Source organism: Pongo pygmaeus, chromosome 6 (genome assembly GCF_028885625.2).
Source record: "Pongo pygmaeus isolate AG05252 chromosome 6, NHGRI_mPonPyg2-v2.0_pri, whole genome shotgun sequence".
Taxonomy (NCBI): domain Eukaryota; kingdom Metazoa; phylum Chordata; class Mammalia; order Primates; family Hominidae; genus Pongo; species Pongo pygmaeus.
In genome coordinates this window covers 28,838,055-28,859,733 of record NC_072379.2, presented here as the reverse complement: position 1 = coordinate 28,859,733, position 21,679 = coordinate 28,838,055, and positions in this window count along the sequence as shown.

Genomic DNA, 21,679 nt, shown 5'->3' with positions numbered 1-21,679 from the left:
AATGCACTCCATACATCCACTTGCAGATTCTACTAAAAGTGTGTTTCAAATCTTTTCTATCAAAAGGAAAATTCAACTCTGTGAGTTGAATGCACTCATCACAAAGAAGTTTCTGAAAATGCTCTTGTCTAGTTTTTATATGAAGATATTTCCTTTGCCAGCGTAGGCCTGAAATCGCTCCAAATAGCCACTTGCAAATTCTACAAAAAGAGTGCTTCAAAACTGCGCTATGAAAAGGAAGGTTCCACTCAGTGATTCAGATGCATAAAGCACAGGGAAGTTTCTGAGAATGCATCCGTCTAGTTTTAAGGTGAAGATATTTCCTTTTCCAGGTTTGGCCTCTTAGCACTCCAAATATCCACTAGCAGATTCTACTAAAAGTGTGTTTCAAAACTTCTGTATCAAAAGGAAGCTTCAACTCTGTGAGTTGAATGCGCACATCACAAAGATCTTTCTGAGAATGCTTCTATCTAGTTTTGATGCGAAGATATTTCCTTTTCCAGCATAGGCCTCAAAGCGTTCCAATTATCGACTTGCAGATTCTACTAAAACAGTGTTTCAAAACTGTTCTATCAAAAGGAAAGTTCAACTCTGTGTGTTGAATGCTCACATCACAAAGAAGTTTCTGAGACTGCTTCTGTCTAGTTTTCATGTGAAGAAATTTCCTTTTCCAGCAGAGGCCTCAAAGTGCTCCAAATATCCACTTGCAGATTCTACAAAAAGAGTGTTTCAAAACTGCTCTATCAAAAGGAAGGTTCAACTCTGTGAGCTGAATGCACTCATCACAAGGAAGTTTCTGAGAATGCTTCTGTCTGGAATTTATGTGATGATATTTCCTTTTCCAGCATACGCGTCCAAGCATTCCAAATATCCACTTGCAGATTCCACGAAACGAGTGTTTCAAAACTGTTCCATCAAAAGGAAGGTTCAACTCTGTGAGTAGAATGCACTCATCACAAAGAAGTTTCTGAGAATACTTTTGTATACTTTTCATCTGAATGTATTTCCTTTCCCACTAGATGCCGCAATCGCACCAAATATCCACTTGCAGTTTCCACAGAAAGAGTGTTGCAGAACTGCTCTGGGGAAAGGAATGTTCAACTCAGTGAGTTCAATCCCCACACGGCAAAGAAGTTTCTGAGAATGCTTCTGTCTAGTTTTTATATGAAGATATTTCCTTTTCCAGCATAGGCCTCAAAGCGCTCTAAATATCCACTTTCACATTCTACAAAAACAGCCTTTCAAACAGGGTGTATCAAAAGGAAGGTTCAACTCTGTGACTTGAATGCACTCATCACAAAGAAGTTTCTGAGAATGCTTCCATCTGGTTTTTATGTGATGACATTTCTTTTTGCAGCATATTCCTCAAAGCGCTCCAACTATCCACTTGCAGATTCTACAAAAAGAGTGTTTTAAAACTGCTCTATCAAAAGGGAGTTTGAACTCTGTGAGTCGAATGCACAAAGCACCGGGAACTTTCTGAGAATGCTTTTGTCTAGTTTCTATGTGAAGATATTTGCTTTCCCAGCATAGGCCTCAATGCACTCCATACATCCACTTGCAGATTCTACTAAAAGAGTGTTTCAAATCTTTTCTATCAAAAGGAAAATTCAACTCTGTGAGTTGAATGCACTCATCACAAAGAAGTTTCTGAAAATGCTCTTGTCTAGTTTTTATATGAAGATATTTCCTTTGCCAGCGTAGGCCTGAAATCGCTCCAAATAGCCACTTGCAAATTCTACAAAAAGAGTGCTTCAAAACTGCGCTATGAAAAGGAAGGTTCCACTCAGTGAGTTAGATGCATAAAGCACAGGGAAGTTTCTGAGAATGCATCCGTCTAGTTTTTAGGTGAAGATATTTCCTTTTCCAGGGTTGGCCTCTTAGCACTCCGAATATCCACTAGCAGATTCTACTAAAAGTGTGTTTCAAAACTTCTGTATCAAAAGGAAGCTTCAACTCTGTGAGTTGAATGCGCACATCACAAAGGTCTTTCTGAGAATGCTTCTATCTAGTTTTAATGCGAAGATATTTCCTTTTCCAGCATAGGCCTCAAAGCGTTCCAATTATCGACTTGCAGATTCTACTAAAACAGTGTTTCAAAACTGTTCTATCAAAAGGAAAGTTCAACTCTGTGTGTTGAATGCTCACATCACAAAGAAGTTTCTGAGACTGCTTCTGTCTAGTTTTTATGTGAAGAAATTTCCTTTTCCAGCAGAGGCCTCAAAGCGCTCCAAATATCCACTTGCAGATTCTACAAAAAGAGTGTTTCAAAACTGCTCTATCAAAAGGAAGGTTCAACTCTGTGAGCTGAATGCACTCATCACAAGGAAGTTTCTGAGAATGCTTCTGTCTGGAATTTATGTGATGATATTTCCTTTTCCAGCATACGCGTCCAAGCATTCCAAATATCCACTTGCAGATTCCACGAAACGAGTGTTTCAAAACTGTTCCATCAAAAGGAAGGTTCAACTCTGTGAGTAGAATGCACTCATCACAAAGAAGTTTCTGAGAATACTTCTGTATACTTTTCATCTGAATGTATTTCCTTTCCCACTAGACGCCGCAATCGCACCAAATATCCACTTGCAGTTTCCACAAAAAGAGTGTTGCAGAACGGCTCTGTGGAAAGGAATGTTCAACTCAGTGAGTTCAATCCCCACATGGCGAAGAAGTTTCTGAGAATGCTTCTGTCTAGTTTTTATATGAAGATATTTCCTTTTCCAGCACAGGCCTCAATGCGCTCTAAATATCCACTTTCACATTCTACAAACACAGCCTTTCAAACAGGGTGTATCAAAAGGAAGGTTCAACTCTGTGACTTGAATGCACTCATCACAAAGAAGTTTCTGAGAATGCTTCCATCTAGTTTTTATGTGATGACATTTCTTTTTGCAGCATAGGCCTCAAAGCGCTCCAACTATCCACTTGCAGATTCTACAAAAAGAGTGTTTTAAAACTGCTCTATCAAAAGGAAGTTTGAACTCTGTGAGTCGAATGCACAAAGCACCGGGAAATTTCTGAGAATGCGTTTGTCTAGTTTCTATGTGAAGATATTTGCTTTCCCAGCATAGGCCTCAATGCACTCCATACATCCACTTGCAGATTCTACTAAAAGAGTGATTCAAATCTTTTCTATCAAAAGGAAAATTCAACTCTGTGAGTTGAATGCACTCATCACAAAGAAGTTTCTGAAAATGCTTTTGTCTAGTTTTTATATGAAGATATTTCCTTTGCCAGCGTAGGCCTGAAATCGCTCCAAATAGCCACTTGCAAATTCTACAAAAAGAGTGCTTCAAAACTGCGCTATGAAAAGGAAGGTTCCACTCAGTGAGTTAGATGCATAAAGCACAGGGAAGTTTCTGAGAATGCATCCGTCTAGTTTTTAGGTGAAGATATTTCCTTTTCCAGGGTTGGCCTCTTAGCACTCCAAATATCCACTAGCAGATTCTACTAAAAGTGTGTTTCAAAACTTCGGTATCAAAAGGAAGCTTCAACTCTGTGAGTTGAATGCGCACATCACAAAGATCTTTCTGAGAATGCTTCTATCTAGTTTTAATGCGAAGATATTTCCTTTTCCAGCATAGGCCTCAAAGCGTTCCAATTATCGACTTGCAGATTCTACTAAAACAGTGTTTCAAAACTGTTCTATCAAAAGGAAAGTTCAACTCTGTGTGTTGAATGCTCACATCACAAAGAAGTTTCTGAGACTCCTTCTGTCTAGTTTTTATGTGAAGAAATTTCCTTTTCCAGCAGAGGCCTCAAAGCGCTCCAAATATCCACTTGCAGATTCTACAAAAAGAGTGTTTCAAAACTGCTCTATCAAAAGGAAGGTTCAACGCTGTGAGCTGAATGCACTCATCACAAGGAAGTTTCTGAGAATGCTTCTGCCTGGAATTTATGTGATGATATTTCCTTTTCCAGCGTACGCGTCCAAGCATTCCAAATATCCACTTGCAGATTCCAAGAAACGAGTGTTTCAAAACTGTTCCATCAGAAGGAAGGTTCAACTCTGTGAGTAGAATGCACTCATCACAAAGAAGTTTCTGAGAATACTTCTGTATACTTTTCATCTGAATGTATTTCCTTTCCCACTAGACGCCGCAATCGCACCAAATATCCACTTGCAGTTTCCACAAAAAGAGTGTTGCAGAACTGCTCTGGAGAAAGGAATGTTCAACTCAGTGAGTTCATTCCCCACATGGCAAAGAAGTTTCTGAGAATGCTTCTGTCTAGTTTTTATATGCAGATATTTCCTTTTCCAGCATAGGCCTCAAAGCGCTCTAAATATCCACTTTCACATTCTACAAAAACAGCCTTTCAAACAGGGTGTATCAAAAGGAAGGTTCAACTCTGTGACTTGAATGCACTCATCACAAAGAAGTTTCTGAGAATGCTTCCATCTAGTATTTATGTGATGACATTTCTTTTTGCAGCATACGCCTCAAAGCGCTCCAACTATCCACTTGCAGATTCTACAAAAAGAGTGTTTTAAAACTGCTCTATCAAAAGGAAGTTTGAACTCTGTGAGTCGAATGCACAAAGCACCGGGAACTTTCTGAGAATGCTTTTGTCTAGTTTCTATGTGAAGATATTTGCTTTCCCAGCATAGGCCTCAATGCACACCATACATCCAATTGCAGATTCTACTAAAAGAGTGTTTCAAATCTTTTCTATCAAAAGGAAAATTCAACTCTGTGAGTTGAATGCACTCATCACAAAGAGGTTTCTGAAAATGCTCTTGTCTAGTTTTTATATGAAGATATTTCCTTTGCCAGCGTAGGCCTGAAATCGCTCCAAATAGCCACTTGCAAATTCTACAAAAAGAGTGCTTCAAAACTGCGCTATGAAAAGGAAGGTTCCACTCAGTGAGTTAGATGCATAAAGCACAGGGAAGTTTCTGAGAATGCATCCGTCTAGTTTTTAGGTGAAGATATTTCCTTTTCCAGGGTTGGCCTCTTAGCACTCCAAATATCCACTAGCAGATTCTACTAAAAGTGTGTTTCAAAACTTCTGTATCAAAAGGAAGCTTCAACTCTGTGAGGTGAATGCGCACATCACAAAGATCTTTCTGAGAATGCTTCTATCTAGTTTTGATGCGAAGATATTTCCTTTTCCAGCATAGGCCTCAAAGCGTTCCAATTATCGACTTGCAGATTCTACTAAAACAGTGTTTCAAAACTGTTCTATCAAAAGGAAAGTTCAACTCTGTGTGTTGAATGCTCACATCACAAAGAAGTTTCTGAGACTGCTTCTGTCTAGTTTTTATGTGAAGAAATTTCCTTTTCCAGCAGAGGCCTCAAAGCGCTCCAAATATCCACTTGCAGATTCTACAAAAAGAGTGTTTCAAAACTGCTCTATCAAAAGGAAGGTTCAACGCTGTGAGCTGAATGCACTCATCACAAGGAAGTTTCTGAGAATGCTTCTGCCTGGAATTTATGTGATGATATTTCCTTTTCCAGCATACGCGTCCAAGCATTCCAAATATCCACTTGCAGATTCCACGAAACGAGTGTTTCAAAACTGTTCCATCAGAAGGAAGGTTCAACTCTGTGAGTAGAATGCACTCATCACAAAGAAGATTCTGAGAATACTTCTGTATACTTTTCATCTGAATGTATTTCCTTTCCCACTAGACGCCGCAATCGCACCAAATATCCACTTGCAGTTTCCACAAAAAGAGTGTTGCAGAACTGCTCTGGGGAAAGGAATGTTCAACTCAGTGAGTTCATTCCCCACATGGCAAAGAAGTTTCTGAGAATGCTTCTGTCTAGTTTTTATATGCAGATATTTCCTTTTCCAGCATAGGCCTCAAAGCGCTCTAAATATCCACTTTCACATTCTACAAAAACAGCCTTTCAAACAGGGTGTATCAAAAGGAAGGTTCAACTCTGTGACTTGAATGCACTCATCACAAAGAAGTTTCTGAGAATGCTTCCATCTAGTTTTTATTTGATGACATTTCTTTTGGCAGCATAGGCCTCAAAGCGCTCCAACTATCCACTTGCAGATTCTACAAAAAGAGTGTTTTAAAACTGCTCTATCAAAAGGAAGTTTGAACTCTGTGAGTCGAATGCACAAAGCACCGGGAAGTTTCTGAGAATGCTTTTGTCTAGTTTCTATGTGAAGATATTTGCTTTCCCAGCATAGGCCTCTATGCACTCCATACATCCACTTGCAGATTCTACTAAAAGAGTGTTTCAAATCTTTTCTATCAAAAGGAAAATTCAACTCTGTGAGTTGAATGCACTCATCACAAAGAAGTTTCTGAAAATGCTCTTGTCTAGTTTTTATATGAAGATATTTCCTTTGGCAGCGTAGGCCTGAAATCGCTCCAAATAGCCACTTGCAAATTCTACAAAAAGAGTGCTTCAAAACTGAGCTATGAAAAGGAAGGTTCCACTCAGTGAGTTAGATGCATAAAGCACAGGGAAGTTTCTGAGAATGCATCCGTCTAGTTTTTAGGTGAAGATATTTCCTTTTCCAGGGTTGGCCTCTTAGCACTCCAAATATCCACTAGCAGATTCTACTAAAAGTGTGTTTCAAAACTTCTGTATCAAAAGGAAGCTTCAACTCTGTGAGTTGAATGCGCACATCACAAAGGTCTTTCTGAGAATGCTTCTATCTAGTTTTGATGCGAAGATATTTCCTATTCCAGCATAGGCCTCAAAGCGTTCCAATTATCGACTTGCAGATTCTACTAAAACAGTGTTTCAAAACTGTTCTATCAAAAGGAAAGTTCAACTCTGTGTGTTGAATGCTCACATCACAAAGAAGTTTCTGAGACTGCTTCTGTCTAGTTTTTATGTGAAGAAATTTCCTTTTCCAGCAGAGGCCTCAAAGCGCTCCAAATATCCACTTGCAGATTCTACAAAAAGAGTGTTTCAAAACTGCTCTATCAAAAGAAAGGTTCAACTCTATGAGCTGAATGCACTCATCACAAGGAAGTTTCTGAGAATGCTTCTGTCTGGAATTTATGTGATGATATTTCCTTTTCCAGCATACGCGTCCAAGCATTCCAAATATCCACTTGCAGATTCCACGAAACGAGTGTTTCAAAACTGTTCCATCAAAAGGAAGGTTCAACTCTGTGAGTAGAATGCACTCATCACAAAGAAGTTTCTGAGAATACTTCTGTATACTTTTCATCTGAATGTATTTCCTTTCCCACTAGACGCCGCAATCGCACCAAATATCCACTTGCAGTTTCCACAAAAAGAGTGTTGCAGAACGGCTCTGTGGAAAGGAATGTTCAACTCAGTGAGTTCAATCCCCACATGGCGAAGAAGTTTCTGAGAATGCTTCTGTCTAGTTTTTATATGAAGATATTTCCTTTTCCAGCACAGGCCTCAATGCGCTCTAAATATCCACTTTCACATTCTACAAACACAGCCTTTCAAACAGGGTGTATCAAAAGGAAGGTTCAACTCTGTGACTTGAATGCACTCATCACAAAGAAGTTTCTGAGAATGCTTCCATCTAGTTTTTATGTGATGACATTTCTTTTTGCAGCATAGGCCTCAAAGCGCTCCAACTATCCACTTGCAGATCCTACAAAAAGAGTGTTTTAAAACTGCTCTATCAAAAGGAAGTTTGAACTCTGTGAGTCGAATGCACAAAGCACCGGGAACTTTCTGAGAATTCTTTTGTCTAGTTTCTATGTGAAGATATTTGCTTTCCCAGCATAGGCCTCAATGCACACCATACATCCAATTGCAGATTCTACTAAAAGAGTGTTTCAAATCTTTTCTATCAAAAGGAAAATTCAACTCTGTGAGTTGAATGCACTCATCACAAAGAGGTTTCTGAAAATGCTCTTGTCTAGTTTTTATATGAAGATATTTCCTTTGCCAGCGTAGGCCTGAAATCGCTCCAAATAGCCACTTGCAAATTCTACAAAAAGAGTGCTTCAAAACTGCGCTATGAAAAGGAAGGTTCCACTCAGTGAGTTAGATGCATAAAGCACAGGGAAGTTTCTGAGAATGCATCCGTCTAGTTTTTAGGTGAAGATATTTCCTTTTCCAGGGTTGGCCTCTTAGCACTCCAAATATCCACTAGCAGATTCTACTAAAAGTGTGTTTCAAAACTTCTGTATCAAAAGGAAGCTTCAACTCTGTGAGTTGAATGCGCACATCACAAAGATCTTTCTGAGAATGCTTCTATCTAGTTTTGATGCGAAGATATTTCCTTTTCCAGCATAGGCCTCAAAGCGTTCCAATTATCGACTTGCAGATTCTACTAAAACAGTGTTTCAAAACTGTTCTATCAAAAGGAAAGTTCAACTCTGTGTGTTGAATGCTCACATCACAAAGAAGTTTCTGAGACTGCTTCTGTCTAGTTTTTATGTGAAGAAATTTCCTTTTCCAGCAGAGGCCTCAAAGCGCTCCAAATATCCACTTGCAGATTCTACAAAAAGAGTGTTTCAAAACTGCTCTATCAAAAGGAAGGTTCAACGCTGTGAGCTGAATGCACTCATCACAAGGAAGTTTCTGAGAATGCTTCTGCCTGGAATTTATGTGATGATATTTCCTTTTCCAGCATACGCGTCCAAGCATTCCAAATATCCACTTGCAGATTCCACGAAACGAGTGTTTCAAAACTGTTCCATCAGAAGGAAGGTTCAACTCTGTGAGTAGAATGCACTCATCACAAAGAAGATTCTGAGAATACTTCTGTATACTTTTCATCTGAATGTATTTCCTTTCCCACTAGACGCCGCAATCGCACCAAATATCCACTTGCAGTTTCCACAAAAAGAGTGTTGCAGAACTGCTCTGGGGAAAGGAATGTTCAACTCAGTGAGTTCATTCCCCACATGGCAAAGAAGTTTCTGAGAATGCTTCTGTCTAGTTTTTATATGCAGATATTTCCTTTTCCAGCATAGGCCTCAAAGCGCTCTAAATATCCACTTTCACATTCTACAAAAACAGCCTTTCAAACAGGGTGTATCAAAAGGAAGGTTCAACTCTGTGACTTGAATGCACTCATCACAAAGAAGTTTCTGAGAATGCTTCCATCTAGTTTTTATGTGATGACATTTCTTTTGGCAGCATAGGCCTCAAAGCGCTCCAACTATCCACTTGCAGATTCTACAAAAAGACTGTTTTAAAACTGCTCTATCAAAAGGAAGTTTGAACTCTGTGAGTCGAATGCACAAAGCACCGGGAACTTTCTGAGAATGCTTTTGTCTAGTTTCTATGTGAAGATATTTGCTTTCCCAGCATAGGCCTCTATGCACTCCATACATCCACTTGCAGATTCTACTAAAAGAGTGTTTCAAATCTTTTCTATCAAAAGGAAAATTCAACTCTGTGAGTTGAATGCACTCATCACAAAGAAGTTTCTGAAAATGCTCTTGTCTAGTTTTTATATGAAGATATTTCCTTTGGCAGCGTAGGCCTGAAATCGCTCCAAATAGCCACTTGCAAATTCTACAAAAAGAGTGCTTCAAAACTGAGCTATGAAAAGGAAGGTTCCACTCAGTGAGTTAGATGCATAAAGCACAGGGAAATTTCTGAGAATGCATCCGTCTAGTTTTTAGGTGAAGATATTTCCTTTTCCAGGGTTGGCCTCTTAGCACTCCAAATATCCACTAGCAGATTCTACTAAAAGTGTGTTTCAAAACTTCTGTATCAAAAGGAAGCTTCAACTCTGTGAGTTGAATGCGCACATCACAAAGGTCTTTCTGAGAATGCTTCTATCTAGTTTTGATGCGAAGATATTTCCTTTTCCAGCATAGGCCTCAAAGCGTTCCAATTATCGACTTGCAGATTCTACTAAAACAGTGTTTCAAAACTGTTCTATCAAAAGGAAAGTTCAACTCTGTGTGTTGAATGCTCACATCACAAAGAAGTTTCCGAGACTGCTTCTGTCTAGTTTTTATGTGAAGAAATTTCCTTTTCCAGCAGAGGCCTCAAAGCGCTCCAAATATCCACTTGCAGATTCTACAAAAAGAGTGTTTCAAAACTGCTCTATCAAAAGGAAGGTTCAACTCTATGAGCTGAATGCACTCATCACAAGGAAGTTTCTGAGAATGCTTCTGTCTGGAATTTATGTGATGATAGTTCCTTTTCCAGCATACGCGTCCAAGCATTCCAAATATCCACTTGCAGATTCCACGAAACGAGTGTTTCAAAACTGTTCCATCAAAAGGAAGGTTCAACTCTGTGAGTAGAATGCACTCATCACAAAGAAGTTTCTGAGAATACTTCTGTATACTTTTCATCTGAATGTATTTCCTTTCCCACTAGACGCCGCAATCGCACCAAATATCCACTTGCAGTTTCCACAAAAAGAGTGTTGCAGAACGGCTCTGTGGAAAGGAATGTTCAACTCAGTGAGTTCAATCCCCACATGGCGAAGAAGTTTCTGAGAATGCTTCTGTCTAGTTTTTATATGAAGATATTTCCTTTTCCAGCACAGGCCTCAATGCGCTCTAAATATCCACTTTCACATTCTACAAACACAGCCTTTCAAACAGGGTGTATCAAAAGGAAGGTTCAACTCTGTGACTTGAATGCGCTCATCACAAAGAAGTTTCTGAGAATGCTTCCATCTAGTTTTTATGTGATGACATTTCTTTTTGCAGCATAGGCCTCAAAGCGCTCCAACTATCCACTTGCAGATTCTACAAAAAGAGTGTTTTAAAACTGCTCTATCAAAAGGAAGTTTGAACTCTCTGAGTCGAATGCACAAAGCACCGGGAAATTTCTGAGAATGCGTTTGTCTAGTTTCTATGTGAAGATATTTGCTTTCCCAGCATAGGCCTCAATGCACTCCATACATCCAATTGCAGATTCTACTAAAAGAGTGTTTCAAATCTTTTCTATCAAAAGGAAAATTCAACTCTGTGAGTTGAATGCACTCATCACAAAGAGGTTTCTGAAAATGCTCTTGTCTAGTTTTTATATGAAGATATTTCCTTTGCCAGCGTAGGCCTGAAATCGCTCCAAATAGCCACTTGCAAATTCTACAAAAAGAGTGCTTCAAAACTGCGCTATGAAAAGGAAGTTTCCACTCAGTGAGTCAGATGCATAAAGCACAGGGAAGTTTCTGAGAATGCATCCGTCTAGTTTTTAGGTGAAGATATTTCCTTTTCCAGGGTTGGCCTCTTAGCACTCCAAATATCCACTAGCAGATTCTACTAAAAGTGTGTTTCAAAACTTCTGTATCAAAAGGAAGCTTCAACTCTGTCTGTTGAATGCGCACATCACAAAGGTCTTTCTGAGAATGCTTCTATCTAGTTTTGATGCGAAGATATTTCCTTTTCCAGCATAGGCCTCAAAGCGTTCCAATTATCGACTTGCAGATTCTACTAAAACAGTGTTTCAAAACTGTTCTATCAAAAGGAAAGTTCAACTCAGTGTGTTGAATGCTCACATCACAAAGAAGTTTCTGAGACTGCTTCTGTCTAGTTTTTATGTGAAGAAATTTCCTTTTCCAGCAGAGGCCTCAAAGCGCTCCAAATATCCACTTGCAGATTCTACAAAAAGAGTGTTTCAAAACTGCTCTATCAAAAGGAAGGTTCAACTCTGTGAGCTGAATGCACTCATCACAAGGAAGTTTCTGAGAATGCTTCTGTCTGGAATTCATGTGATGATATTTCCTTTTCCAGCATACGCGTCCAAGCATTCCAAATATCCACTTGCAGATTCCACGAAACGAGTGTTTCAAAACTGTTCTATCAAAAGGAAGGTTCAACTCTGTGAGTAGAATGCAATCATCACAAAGAAGTTTCTGAGAATACTTCTGTATACTTTTCATCTGAATGTATTTCCTTTCCCACTAGATGCCGCAATCGCACCAAATATCCACTTGCAGTTTCCACAAAAAGAGTGTTGCAGGACTGCTCTGTGGAAAGGAATGTTCAACTCAGTGAGTTCAATCCCCACATGGCGAAGAAGTTTCTGAGAATGCTTCTGTCTAGTTTTTATATGAAGATATTTCCTTTTCCAGCATAGGCCTCAAAGCGCTCTAAATATCCACTTTCACATTCTACAAACACAGCCTTTCAAACAGGGTGTATCAAAAGGAAGGTTCAACTCTGTGACTTGAATGGACTCATCACAAAGAAGTTTCTGAGAATGCTTCCATCTAGTTTTTATGTGATGACATTTCTTTTTGCAGCATAGGCCTCAATGCGTTCCAACTATCCACTTGCAGATTCTACAAAAAGAGTGTTTTAAAACTGCTCTATCAAAAGGAAGTTTGAACTCTGTGAGTCGAATGCACAAAGCACCGGGAAATTTCTGAGAATGCCTTTGTCTAGTTTCTATGTGAAGATATTTGCTTTCCCATCATAGGCCTCAATGCACTCCATACGTCCACTTGCAGATTCTACTAAAAGAGTGATTCAAATCTTTTCTATCAAAAGGAAAATTCAACTCTGTGAGTTGAATGCACTCATCACAAAGAAGTTTCTGAAAATGCTTTTGTCTAGTTGTTATATGAAGATATTTCCTTTGCCAACGTAGGCCTCAAATCGCTCCAAATAGCCACTTGCAAATTCTACAACAAGAGTGCTTCAAAACTGCGCTAGGAAAAGGAAGGTTCCACTCAGTGAGTTAGATGCATAAAGCACAGGGAAGTTTCTGAGAATGCATCCGTCTAGTTTTTAGGTGAAGATATTTCCTTTTCCAGGGTTGGCCTCTTAGCACTCCAAATATCCACTAGCAGATTCTACTAAAAGTGTGTTTCAAATCTTCTGTATCAAAAGGAAGCTTCAACTCTGTGAGTTGAATGCGCACATCACATAGATCTTTCTGAGAATGCTTCTATCTAGTTTTGATGCGAAGATATTTCCTTTTCCAGCATAGGCCTCAAAGCGTTCCAATTATCGACTTGCAGATTCTACTAAAACAGTGTTTCAAAACTGTTCTATCAAAAGGAAAGTTCAACTCTGTGTGTTGAATGCTCACATCACAAAGAAGTTTCTGAGACTGCTTCTGTCTAGTTTTTATGTGAAGAAATTTCCTTTTCCAGCAGAGGCCTCAAAGCGCTCCAAATATCCACTTGCAGATTCTACAAAAAGAGTGTTTCAAAACTGCTCTATCAAAAGGAAGGTTCAACTCTGTGAGCTGAATGCACTCATCACAAGGAAGTTTCTGAGAATGCTTCTGTCTGGAATTCATGTGATGATATTTCCTTTTCCAGCATACGCGTCCAAGCATTCCAAATATCCACTTGCAGATTCCACGAAACGAGTGTTTCAAAACTGTTCTATCAAAAGGAAGGTTCAACTCTGTGAGTAGAATGCACTCATCACAAAGAAGTTTCTGAGAATACTTCTGTATACTTTTCATCTGAATGTATTTCCTTTCCCACTAGATGCCGCAATCGCACCAAATATCCACTTGCAGTTTCCACAAAAAGAGTGTTGCAGGACTGCTCTGTGGAAAGGAATGTTCAACTCAGTGAGTTCAATCCCCACATGGTGAAGAAGTTTCTGAGAATGCTTCTGTCTAGTTTTTATATGAAGATATTTCCTTTTCCAGCATAGGCCTCAAAGCGCTCTAAATATCCACTTTCACATTCTACAAACACAGCCTTTCAAACAGGGTGTATCAAAAGGAAGGTTCAACTCTGTGACTTGAATGGACTCATCACAAAGAAGTTTCTGAGAATGCTTCCATCTAGTTTTTATGTGATGACATTTCTTTTTGCAGCATAGGCCTCAATGCGTTCCAACTATCCACTTGCAGATTCTACAAAAAGAGTGTTTTAAAACTGCTCTATCAAAAGGAAGTTTGAACTCTGTGAGTCGAATGCACAAAGCACCGGGAAATTTCTGAGAATGCCTTTGTCTAGTTTCTATGTGAAGATATTTGCTTTCCCAGCATAGGCCTCAATGCACTCCATACGTCCACTTGCAGATTCTACTAAAAGAGTGATTCAAATCTTTTCTATCAAAAGGAAAATTCAACTCTGTGAGTTGAATGCACTCATCACAAAGAAGTTTCTGAAAATGCTTTTGTCTAGTTTTTATATGAAGATATTTCCTTTGCCAACGTAGGCCTCAAATCGCTCCAAATAGCCACTTGCAAATTCTACAACAAGAGTGCTTCAAAACTGCGCTAGGAAAAGGAAGGTTCCACTCAGTGAGTTAGATGCATAAAGCACAGGGAAGTTTCTGAGAATGCATCCGTCTAGTTTTTAGGTGAAGATATTTCCTTTTCCAGGGTTGGCCTCTTAGCACTCCAAATATCCACTAGCAGATTCTACTAAAAGTGTGTTTCAAAACTTCTGTATCAAAAGGAAGCTTCAACTCTGTGAGTTGAATGCGCACATCACATAGATCTTTCTGAGAATGCTTCTATCTAGTTTTGATGCGAAGATATTTCCTTTTCCAGCATAGGCCTCAAAGCGTTCCAATTATCGACTTGCAGATTCTACTAAAACAGTGTTTCAAAACTGTTCTATCAAAAGGAAAGTTCAACTCTGTGTGTTGAATGCTCACATCACAAAGAAGTTTCTGAGACTGCTTCTGTCTAGTTTTTATGTGAAGAAATTTCCTTTTCCAGCAGAGGCCTCAAAGCGCTCCAAATATCCACTTGCAGATTCTACAAAAAGAGTGTTTCAAAACTGCTCTATCAAAAGGAAGGTTCAACTCTGTGAGCTGAATGCACTCATCACAAGGAAGTTTCTGAGAATGCTTCTGTCTGGAATTCATGTGATGATATTTCCTTTTCCAGCATACGCGTCCAAGCATTCCAAATATCCACTTGCAGATTCCACGAAACGAGTGTTTCAAAACTGTTCTATCAAAAGGAAGGTTCAACTCTGTGAGTAGAATGCACTCATCACAAAGAAGTTTCTGAGAATACTTCTGTATACTTTTCATCTGAATGTATTTCCTTTCCCACTAGATGCCGCAATCGCACCAAATATCCACTTGCAGTTTCCACAAAAAGAGTGTTGCAGGACTGCTCTGTGGAAAGGAATGTTCAACTCAGTGAGTTCAATCCCCACATGGCGAAGAAGTTTCTGAGAATGCTTCTGTCTAGTTTTTATATGAAGATATTTCCTTTTCCAGCATAGGCCTCAAAGCGCTCTAAATATCCACTTTCACATTCTACAAACACAGCCTTTCAAACAGGGTGTATCAAAAGGAAGGTTCAACTCTGTGACTTGAATGGACTCATCACAAAGAAGTTTCTGAGAATGCTTCCATCTAGTTTTTAAGTGATGACATTTCTTTTTGCAGCATAGGCCTCAATGCGTTCCAACTATCCACTTGCAGATTCTACAAAAAGAGTGTTTTAAAACTGCTCTATCAAAAGGAAGTTTGAACTCTGTGAGTCGAATGCACAAAGCACCGGGAAATTTCTGAGAATGCCTTTGTCTAGTTTCTATGTGAAGATATTTGCTTTCCCAGCATAGGCCTCAATGCACTCCATACGTCCACTTGCAGATTCTACTAAAAGAGTGATTCAAATCTTTTCTATCAAAAGGAAAATTCAACTCTGTGAGTTGAATGCACTCATCACAAAGAAGTTTCTGAAAATGCTTTTGTCTAGTTTTTATATGAAGATATTTCCTTTGCCAACGTAGGCCTCAAATCGCTCCAAATAGCCACTTGCAAATTCTACAACAAGAGTGCTTCAAAACTGCGCTAGGAAAAGGAAGGTTCCACTCAGTGAGTTAGATGCATAAAGCACAGGGAAGTTTCTGAGAATGCATCCGTCTAGTTTTTAGGTGAAGATATTTCCTTTTCCAGGGTTGGCCTCTTAGCACTCCAAATATCCACTAGCAGATTCTACTAAAAGTGTGTTTCAAAACTTCTGTATCAAAAGGAAGCTTCAACTCTGTGAGTTGAATGCGCACATCACATAGATCTTTCTGAGAATGCTTCTATCTAGTTTTGATGCGAAGATATTTCCTTTTCCAGCATAGGCCTCAAAGCGTTCCAATTATCGACTTGCAGATTCTACTAAAACAGTGTTTCAAAACTGTTCTATCAAAAGGAAAGTTCAACTCTGTGTGTTGAATGCTCACATCACAAAGAAGTTTCTGAGACTGCTTCTGTCTAGTTTTTATGTGAAGAATTTCCTTTTCCAGCAGAGGCCTCAAAGCGCTCCAAATATCCACTTGCAGATTCTACAAAAAGAGTGTTTCAAAACTGCTCTATCAAAAGGAAGGTTCAACTCTGTGAGCTGAATGCACTCATCACAAGGAAGTTTCTGAGAATGCTTCTGTCTGGAATTCATGTGATGATATTTCCTTTTCCAGCATACGCGTCCAAGCATTCCAAATATCCACTTGCAGATTCCACGAAACGAGTGTTTCAAAACTGTTCCATCAAAAGGAAGGTTCAAATCTGTGAGTAGAATGCACTCATCACAAAGAAGTTTCTGAGAATACTTCTGTATACTTTTCATCTGAATGTATTTCCTTTCCCACTAGATGCCGCAATCGCACCAAATATCCACTTGAAGTTTCCAAAAAAGAGTGTTGCAGAACTGCTCCGTGCAAAGGAATGTTCAAGTCAGTGAGTTCAATCCCCACCTGGCAAAGAAGTTTCTGAGAATGCTTCTGTCTAGTTTTTATATGAAGATAATTCCTTTTCCAGCATAGGCCTCAAAGCGCTCTAAATATCCACTTTCACATTCTACAAAAACAGCCTTTCAAACAGGGTGTATCAAAAGGAAGGTTCAACTCTGTAACTTGAAAGAACTCATCACAAAGAAGTTTCTGAGAATGCTTCCATCTAGTGTTTATGTGATGACATTTCTTTTTGCAGCATAGGCCTCAAAGCGCTCCAACTATCCACTTGCAGATTCTACAAAAAGAGTGTTTTAAAACTGCTCTATCAAAAGGAAGTTTGAACTCTGTGAGTCGAATGCACAAAGCACCGGGAACTTTCTGAGAATGCTTTTGTCTAGTTTCTATGTGAAAATGTTTGCTTTCCCAGCATAGCCCTCAATGCACTCCATACATCCACTTGCAGATTCTACTAAAAGAGTGTTTCAAATCTTTTCTATCAAAAGGAAAATTCAACTCTGTGAGTTGAATGCACTCATCACAAAGAAGTTTCTGAAAATGCTTTTGTCTAGTTTTTATATGAAGATATTTCCTTTGCCAGCGTAGGCCTGAAATCGCTCCAAATAGCCACTTGCAAATTCTACAAAAAGAGTGCTTCAAAACTGCGTTATGAAAAGGAAGATTCCACTCAGTGAGTTAGATGCATAAAGCGCAGGGAAGTTTCTGAGAATGCATCCGTCTAGTTTTTAGGTGAAGATGTTTCCTTTTCCAGGCTTGGCCTCTCAGCACTCCAAATATCCACAAGCAGATTCTACTAAAAGTGTGTTTCAAAACTTCTGTATCAAAAGGAAGCTTCAACTCTGTGAGTTGAATGCGCACATCACAAACATCTTTCTGAGAATGCTTCTATCTAGTTTTGATGCGAAGATATTTCCTTTTCCAGCATAGGCCTCAAAGCGTTCCAATTATCGACTTGCGGATTCTACTAAAACAGTGTTTCAAAACTGTTCTATCAAAAGGAAAGTTCAACTCTGTGTGTTGAATGCTCACATCACAAAGAAGTTTCTGAGACTGCTTCTGTCTAGTTTTTATGTGAAGAAATTTCCTTTTCCAGCAGAGGCCTCAAAGCGCTCCAAATATCCACTTGCAGATTCCACAAAAAGAGTGTTTCAAAACTGCTCTATCAAAAGGAAGGTTCAACTCTGTGAGCTGAATGCACTCATCACAAGGAAGTTTCTGAGAATGCTTCTGTCTGGAATTCATGTGATGATATTTCCTTTTCCAGCATACGCGTCCAAGCATTCCTAATATCCACTTGCAGATTCCACGAAACGAGTGTTTCAAAACTGTTCTATCAAAAGGAAGGTTCAACTCTGTGAGTAGAATGCACTCATCACAAAGAAGTTTCTGAGAATACTTCTGTATACTTTTCATCTGAATGTATTTCCTTTCCCACTAGATGCCGCAATCGCACCAAATATCCACTTGCGGCTTCCACAAAAAGAGTGTTGCAGAACTGCTCTGGGGAAAGGAATGTTCAACTCAGTGAGTTCAATCCCCACATGGCAAAGAAGTTTCTGAGAATGCTTCTGTCTAGTTTTTATATGAAGATATTTCATTTTCCAGCATAGGCCTCAAAGCGCTCTAAATATCCACTTTCACATTCTACAAAAACAGCCTTTCAAACAGGGTGTATCAAAAGGAAGGTTCAACTCTGTGACTTGAATGCACTCATCACAAAGAAGTTTCTGAGAATGCTTCCGTCTAGTTTTTATGGGATGACATTTCTTTTTGCAGCATAGGCCTCAAAGCGCTCCAACTATCCACTTGCAGATTCTACAAAAAGAGTGTTTTAAAACTGCTCTATCAAAAGGAAGTTTGAACTCTGTGAGTCGAATGCACAAAGCACCGGGAACTTTCTGAGAATGCTTTTGTCTAGTTTCTATGTGAAGATATTTGCTTTCCCAGCATAGGCCTCAATGCACTCCATACATCCACTTGCAGATTCTACTAAAAGAGTGTTTCAAATCTTTTCTATCAAAAGGAAAATTCAACTCTGTGAGTTGAATGCACTCATCACAAAGAAGTTTCTGAAAATGCTTTTGTCTAGTTTTTATATGAAGATATTTCCTTTGCCAGCGTAGGCCTGAAATCGCTCCAAATAGCCACTTGCAAATTCTACAAAAAGAGTGCTTCAAAACTGCGCTATGAAAAGGAAGGTTCCACTCAGTGAGTTAGATGCATAAAGCACAGGGAAGTTTCTGAGAATGCATCCGTCTAGTTTTTAGGTGAAGAAATTTCCTTTTCCAGGGTTGGCCTCTTAGCACTCCAAATATCCACTAGCAGATTCTACTAAAAGTGTGTTTCAAAACTTCTGTATCAAAAGGAAGCTTCAACTCTGTGAGTTGAATGCGCACATCACAAAGATCTTTCTGAGAATGCTTCTATCTAGTTTTGATGCGAAGATATTTCCTTTTCCAGCATAGGCCTCAAAGCGTTCCAATTATGGACTTGCAGATTCTACTAAAACAGTGTTTCAAAACTGTTCTATCAAAAGGAAAGCTCAACTCTGTGTGTTGAATGCTCACATCACAAAGAAGTTTCTGAGACTGCTTCTGTCTAGTTTTCATGTGAAGAAATTTCCTTTTCCAGCAGAGGCCTCAAAGCGCTCCAAATATCCACTTGCAGATTCTACAAAAAGAGTGTTTCAAAACTGCTCTATCAAAAGGAAGGTTCAACTCTGTGAGCTGAATGCACTCATCACAAGGAAGTTTCTGAGAATGCTTCTGCCTGGAATTTATGTGATGATATTTCCTTTTCCAGCATACGCGTCCAAGCATTCCAAATATCCACTTGCAGATTCCACGAAACGAGTGTTTCAAAACTGTTCCATCAAAAGGAAGGTTCAACTCTGTGAGTAGAATGCACTCATCACAAAGAAGTTTCTGAGAATACCTCTGTATACTTTTCATCTGAATGTATTTCCTTTCCCACTAGACGCCGCAATCGCACCAAATATCCACTTGCACTTTCCACAAAAGGAGTGTTGCAGAACTGCTCTGGGGAAAGGAATGTTCAACTCAGTGAGTTCAATCCCCACATGGCAAAGAAGTTTCTGAGAATGCTTCTGTCTAGTTTTTATATGCAGATATTTCCTTCTCCAGCACAGGCCTCAAAGCGCTCTAAATATCCACTTTCACATTCTACAAAAACAGCCTTTCAAACAGGGTGTATCAAAAGGAAGGTTCAACTCTCTGACTTGCATGCGCTCATCACAAAGAAGTTTCTGAGAATGCTTCCATCTGGTTTTTATGTGATGACATTTCTTTTTGCAGCATAGCCCTCAAAGCGCTCCAACTATCCACTTGCAGATTCTACAAAAAGAGTGTTTTAAAACTGCTCTATCAAAAGGAAGTTTGAACTCTGTGAGTCGAATGCACAAAGCACCGGGAACTTTCTGAGAATGCGTTTGTCTAGTTTCTATGTGAAGATATTGGCTTTCCCAGCCTAGGCCTCAAAGCACTCCATACGTCCACTTGCAGATTCTACTAAAAGAGTGTTTCAAATCTTTTCTATCAAAAGGAAAATTCAACTCTGTGAGTTGAATGCACTCATCACAAAGAAGTTTCTGAAAATCCTCTTCTCTAGTTTTTATATGAAGATATTTCCTTTGCCAGCGAAGGCCTGAAATCGCTCCAAATAGTCACTTGCAAATTCTACAAAAAGAGTGCTTCAAAACTGCGCTATGAAAAGGAAGGTTCCACTCAGTGAGTTAGATGCATAAAGCACAGGGAAGTTTCTGAGAATGCATCCGTCTAGTTTTTAGGTGAAGATATTTCCTTTTCCAGGGTTGGCCTCTTAGCACTCCAAATATCCACTAGCAGATTCTACTAAAAGTGTGTTTCAAAACTTCTGTATCAAAAGGAAGCTTCAACTCTGTGAGTTGAATGCGCACATCACAAAGATCTTTCTGAGAATGCTTCTATCTAGTTTTGATGCGAAGATATTTCCTTTTCCAGCATAGGCCTCAAAGCGTTCCAATTATCGACTTGCAGATTCTACTAAAACAGTGTTTCAAAACTGTTCTATCAACAGGAAAGTTCACCCCTGTGTGTTGAATGCTCACATCACAAAGAAGTTTCTGAGACTGCTTCTGTCTAGTTTTTATGTGAAGAAATTTCCTTTTCCAGCAGAGGCCTCAATGCGCTCCAAATATCCACTTGCAGATTCCACAAAAAGAGTGTTTCAAAACTGCTCTATCAAAAGGAAGGTTCAACTCTGTGAGCTGAATGCACTCATCACAAGGAAGTTTCTGAGAATGCTTCTGCCTGGAATTTATGTGATGATATTTCCTTTTCCAGCATACGCGTCCAAGCATTCCAAATATCCACTAGCAGATTCCACGAAACGAGTGTTTCAAAACTGTTCCATCAAAAGGAAGGTTCAACCCTGTGAGTAGAATGCACTCATCACAAAGAAGTTTCTGAGAATACTTCTGTATACTTTTCATCTGAATGTATTTCCTTTCCCACTAGATGCCGCAATCGCACCAAATATCCACTTGCAGTTTCCACAAAAAGAGTGTTGCAGAACTGCTCTGGGGAAAGCTCTGGGGAAAGATTGAACTCAGTGAGTTCAATCCCCACACGGCAAAGAAGTTTCTGAGAATGCTTCTGTCTAGTTTTTATATGAAGATATTTCCTTTTCCAGCATAGGCCTCAAAGCGCTCTAAATATCCACTTTCACATTCTACAAAAACAGCCTTTCAAACAGGGTGTATCAAAAGGAAGGTTCAACTCTGTGACTTGAATGCACTCATCACAAAGAAGTTTCTGAGAATGCTTCCATCTGGTTTTTATGTGATGACATTTCTTTTTGCAGCATAGGCCTCAAAGCGCTCCAACTATCCACTTGCAGATTCTACAAAAAGAGTGTTTTAAAACTGCTCTATCAAAAGGAAGTTTGAACTCTGTGAGTCGAATGCACGAAGCACCGGGAACTTTCTGAGAATGCGTTTGTCTAGTTTCTATGTGAAGATATTGGCTTTCCCAGCATAGGCATCAATGCACTCCATACGTCCACTTGCAGATTCTACTAAAAGAGTGTTTCAAATCTTTTCTATCAAAAGGAAAATTCAACTCTGTGAGTTGAATGCACTCATCACAAAGAAGTTTCTGAAAATGCTTTTGTCTAGTTTTTATAT